The sequence below is a fragment of the Salvelinus fontinalis genome, chromosome 20 (genome assembly GCF_029448725.1).
Source record: "Salvelinus fontinalis isolate EN_2023a chromosome 20, ASM2944872v1, whole genome shotgun sequence".
NCBI classification, from domain to species: domain Eukaryota; kingdom Metazoa; phylum Chordata; class Actinopteri; order Salmoniformes; family Salmonidae; genus Salvelinus; species Salvelinus fontinalis.
In genome coordinates this window covers 34363627-34369697 of record NC_074684.1, presented here as the reverse complement: position 1 = coordinate 34369697, position 6071 = coordinate 34363627, and positions in this window count along the sequence as shown.

Sequence of the window (6071 nt, the reverse complement as noted above, 5' to 3'; positions counted from 1 at the left end):
TGATGCTCTGACTGCTGCTTTGGCTTAGAGAGAGAGAGAATGTGTGTGTGTGTGTGTGTGTAATTTTTGCTAATTGACAGAAATTCGGAAAGTATTCAGACCCCTTCCCTTGATTGGAGTCCACCTGTGGTAAATTCAATTGATTGGACATGATTTGGAAAGGAATACACCTGTCTATATAAGGACCAACAGTTGACAGTGCATGTTAGAGGAAAAACCAAGCCATGAAGTCAAAGGAATTTTCCGTAGATCTTCAAGACGGGATTGTGTCGAGGCACAGATCTGGGGAATGGCACCAAAACATTTATGCAGCATTGAAGGTCCCCAAGAGTACAGTGGCCTCCATCACTCTTAAATGGAAGAAGTTTGGAACCATCTAGACTGTTCCTGTACTTGTCCGCCCGTCCAAACTGAGCAATCGGTGGTAAATGACTTTGGTCAGGAGGTGACCAAGAACCCGATGGTAACTCTGACAGAGTTCCAGAGTTCCTCTGTGGAGATTGTATAACATTCCAGAAGGACAACTATCTCTGCATCACTCCACCAATCACGCCTTTATGGTAGTGTCACATCTGCTCCTGCAACACCCTCTACTGCTCATCCTGTGTCTCATTGACCTGCCGCCACTCTCCCAGTATTCTCCCCCTTTCCCTCTCTCTCTCTGTATGTGTGTGTGTGATTGTGTGGGCGGAGACAGGTGTGCTGGAGTCAGAGCAGATCCCCACCAGCTGCAACCTGTTCCATAACCAAGACCTCTACAAATACTCAGTCCTGCCACTTCCACGGTGCCAGATTGTAATCTCTGCTCAGTCTGTCTACGTTTCTAGCCGTTTGTTGCTATTCAGATCCTGTTATCCTGTTATTCCTGTATCCTTGCCTGATGCTGTTTTCCTCTCCGCTACAGTTCTGCCTGCTCTGACTCTAGTCCCTGTCTCCAGTCCCACGTCTCGTCATCCTGCTACTCTGTCCTGGATTCCCCACTCTACAACTCCCTTGGATTCCCCTCCGGACCTGCTTACCCTGTCTCAACCCCTCTCGCTCCAGCCTCAGCCTCCGGACCTGCTTACCCTGTCTCAACCCCTCTCGCTCCAGCCTCAGCATCCGGACCTGCTTACCCTGTCTCAACCCCTCTCGCTCCAGCCTCAGCATCCGGACCTGCTTACCCTGTCTCAACCCCTCTCGCTCCAGCCTCAGGCTCCGGACCTGCTTACCCTGTCTCAACCCCTCTCGCTCCAGCCTCAGCCTCCGGACCTGCTTACCCTGTCCCAATCCCTCTCGCTCCAGCCTCAGCCTCCGGACCTGCTTACCCTGTCTCAACCCCTCTTGCTCCAGCCTCAGCCTCCGGACCTGCTTACCCTGTCTCAACCCCTCTCGCTCCAGCCTCAGCCTCCGGACCTGCTTACCCTGTCCCAATCCCTCTCGCTCCAGCCTCAGCCTCCGGACCTGCTTACCCTGTCTCAACCCCTCTTGCTCCAGCCTCAGCCTCCGCACATGGATTCCAGCAACACGCCCAAGCTTCCCCTGACCTGCACTCCATCTCCCCCTTGTGTTTCAATAAATACCTTGATTACTTTATCCCAGTCTCCTCGTCTGAGTCTGCCGTTGGGTTCCCCTGTTCAACTCCGCGTAACAGCTAGTGTGGCCAGACGGAAGCCATTCCTCAGTAAAAGGCACAGGACAGCCCGCTTGGAGTTTGACAAAAGGCCCCTAAAGACTCTCAGACCATGAGAAACAAGATTTTCTGGTCTGATGAAACCAAGATTGAGCCAGAATGCCGAGCTTCACGTCTGTTGGAAACCTGGTACCATCGGTGAAGCATGGTGGTGGCAGCATCATGCTGACGGGATGTTTTTCAGCGGCAGGGAGACTAGTCAGGATCAAGGGAAAGATGAACGTGCAAAGCACAGAGAGATCCTTGATGAAACCTGCTCCAGATTGCTCAGGACCTCAGACTGGGGGGCGAACGTTCACCTTCCAACAGGACAACGACCCTAAGCACACAGCCAAGACAACGCAAGAGTGGCTTCGGGACAACTCTCTGAATGTCCTTGAATGGCCCAGCCAGAGCCGGGACTTGAACCCGATCGAACATCTCTGGAGAGATCTGAAAATAGCTATGCAGCGACGCTCCCCATCCAACCTGACAGAGCTTGAGAGGATCTGCTGAGAAGAATGGGAGAATCTCCCCAAATACAGGTGTGCCAAGCTTGTAGTGCAATACCCAAGAAGACTCGAGGCTGTAATTGCTGCCAAAGGTGCTTCAACATAGTACTGAGTAAAGGGTCTGAAAAAATATATGAACCCTTTGGAATTACCTGGATTTCTGCATAAATTGGTCATTAAATTTGATTGGATTTTCATCTAATTCACAACATTAGACAAACACAGTTTGCTTAAACTAATAACACTCAAATTATAGTATTTTTCTTGTCTATATTGAATACAGAATTTAAACATTCACAGTGTAGGTTGGAAAAGTGTGTGAACCCCTAGGCTAATGACCTCTGAAAGATAATTGGAGTCAGGAGTCAGCTAACCTGGAGTCCAATCAATGAGACGAGATTGGAGATGTTGGTTAGAGCTGCCTTGCCGTATAAAAAACACTCACAAAATTTGAGTTTGCTACAAGAAGCATTGCCTGATGTGAACCATTCCTCGAACAAAAGAGATCTCAGAAGACCTTCTATTAAGAATTGTTGGCATAAAGCTGGAAAGGGTTACAAAAGTATCTCTAACGGCCTTGATGTTCATCGGCTCACGGTAAGACAAATTGTCTATAAATGGAGAAAGTTTGTTGCATTGTTGCTACTCTCCCTAGGAGTGGCCGTAAGGGAAAGATGACTGTAAGACCACAGAGCAGAATGCTCAATGGGGTTAAGAAGAATCCTAGAGTGTCAGCTAAAGACTTACAGAACTCTCTGGAACATGTTAACATCTATGTTGACGAGTCTACGATACGTAAAACACTAAACAAGACGGGTGTTCATGGGAGGACACCAAGGAAGAAGCCACTGCTGTCCAAAAAAAACATTGCTGCACGTCTGAAGTTTGCAAAAGTGCACCTGGATTTTCTACAGCGATACTGGCAAAATATTCTGTGGACAGATGAAACTACAGTTGAGTTGTTGCAAGGAACACATAACACTATGTGTGGGAAAAAAAGTCTGAATAACCTCTCTCTCTCTCTCACTCTCTCTCTCTCTCTCTCTCTCTCTCTCTCTCTCTCTCACTCTTACTCTCACTCTCACTCTCACTCTCCAGTTAATGTCACCTCTCCCCCCTTTTACACCTACCATGACACCTAAACCGACCGACACTGGACGTCCATGGACGTTGAAAAGTAGTTCAAATTTGATCAGTCCGCCGTGGTCTTGATTTCAACGTCCACAGAAGTACGGACTTCATTTGCCCCAAACATAGACGTCTATGATTGGTTCAGATTTGATCCGGACCGGACATAATCTGAACCAATCATGGACGTCTATATTTCACAAATTTGGACAGCACAGTAAAGAAAAGTAGAGTGTACACTACCGTTCAAAAGTTTGGGGTCACTTAGAAATGTCCTTGTTTTTGAAAGAAAAGGACATTTTTTGTCCATTTTAAAATAACATCAAATTGATCAGAAATACAGTGTAGACATTGTTAATGTTGTAAATGACTATTGTAGCTGGAAACAGCTGATTTTGTTTTGGAATATCTACATAGGTGTTCAGAGGCCCATTATTAGCAACCATCACTCCTGTGTTCCAATGACGCGTTGTGTTAGCTAATCTAAGTTTATAATTTTAAAAGGCTAATTGATCATTAGAAAACCCTTTTGCAATTATGTTTACACAGCTGAAAATTGTTGTGCTGATTAAAGAAGCAATAAAACTGGCCTTCTTTAGACTAGTTGAGTATCTGGAGGATCAGCATTTGTGGGTTCGATGACAGGCTCAAAATGGCCAGAAACAAAGTACTTGACGCCATCTGTCAAGCATGGTGGAGGCAATGTGATGGTCTGGGGGTGCTTTGGTGGTGGTAAAGTGGGAGATTTGTACAGGGTTAAAGGGATCTTGAAGAAGGAAGGCTATCTATCACTCCATTTTGTAACACCATGCCATACCCTGTGGACGGCGCTTAATTGGAGCCAATTTCCTCCTACAACCGGACAATGACCCAAAGCACAGCTCCAAACTATGCAATAACTTTTTAGGGAGAAAGCAGTCAGCTGGTCTATAATGGAGTGGCCAGCACAGTCATCAGATCTCAACCATATTGAGCTGTTGTGGAAGCAGCTTAACCGTATGGTATGTAAGAAGTGCCCATTAAGCCAATCCAACTTGTGGGAGGTGCTTCAGGAACCATGGGGTGAAATTTCTTCAGATTACCTCAACTAATTGACAACTAGAATGCCCAAGGTCTGCAAGGCTGTAATTGCTGCAAATGGAGGATTCTTTGAAGAAAGCAAAGTTTGAAGGACACAATTATTATTTCCATTAAAAATATTTATTTATAACCTTGTCAACGTCTTGACTATATTTCTTATTCATTTTGCAACTCATTTCATGTACGCTACCGGTCAAAAGTTTTAGAACACCTACTCATTCAAGGGTTTTTCTTTATTTTTACTATTTTCTACATTGTAGAATAATAGTGAAGACATCATAACTAAGAAATAACACACATGGAATCATGTAGTAACCAAAAAAAGTTTTAAACAAATCAAAATTTGTTGCAATTTGAGATTCTTCAAATAGCCACCCTCTCAACCAGCTTCACCTTGAATGATTTTTCAATAATCTTGAAGGAGTTCCCACATATGCTGAGCACTTGTTGGCTGCTTTTCCTTCACTCTGCGGTCCAACTCATCCAAATCCATCTCAATTTGGTTGAGGTCGGGGGATTGTGGAGGCCAGGTCATCTGATGCAGCACTCCATCATTCTCCTTCTTGGTAAAATAGCCTGGAGGTGTGTTGGGTCATTGTCCTGTTGAAAAACAAATGTTAGTCCCACTAAGCCCAAACCAGATGGGATGGCGTATCGCTGCAGAATGCTGTGGTAGCCATGCTGGTTAAGTGTGCCTTGAATTCTAAATAAACCACAGACTGTTTCACCAGCAAAGCACCCCCACACCATAACACCTCCTCCTCCATACTTCATGGTGGGAAATACACATGAAGAGATCATCCGTTCACCCACTCTGCGTCCCATAAAGACACGGCGGTTGGAACCAAAAATCTCCAATTTGGACTCCAGACAGGACACATTTCCACCGGTCTAATGTTCATTGCTCGTGTTTCTTGGCCCAAGGAGGTCTCTTCTTATTATTGGTGTTCTTTAGTAGTGTTTTCTTTGCAGCAATTTGACCATGAAAACCTGATTCACGCAGTCTCCTCTGAACCGTTGATATTGAGATGTGTCTGTTACTTGAACTCTGTAAAGAATTTATTTGGGCTGCAATTTGTGTGGTAACTCGAATGAACTTATCCTCTTCAGCAGAGGTAACTCTGGGTCTTCCTTTCCTGTGGCGGTCCTCATGAGAGCCAGTTTCATCATAGCGCATGATGGTTTTTACAACTGCACTTGAAGAAAATAGGGCTATCTTCTGTATACCCCCACTACCTTGTCACAACACAACTGATTGGCTCAAACACATTAAGAAGGAAAGAAATTCCACAAATGTACTTTTAAGAAGGCACACCTGTTAATTGAAATGCATTCCAGGTGAGTACCTCATGAAGCTGGTTGAGAGAATGCCAAGAGTGTGCAAAGCTGTCATGGTTACTACATGATTCCAAATGTGTTATTTCATAGTTTTGATGTCTTCACTATTATTCTACAATGTAGAAATTATTCAAAATAAAGAAAAACCCTTGAATGAGTAAGTGTTCTAAAACTTTTGACCAGTAGTGTATGTTTTCATGGAAAACAAGGACATTTCTAAGTGACCCCAAACTTTTGAACAGTAGTATAGTTCTCTACTGTACAGTAGAACAGCGTGGAGTAGAGTTCAATACAGTGTACATATAATTAGGAATAAAGTGATAGATAATAAACAGTAGCAGCAGTGTACTGTGAAGGACCTT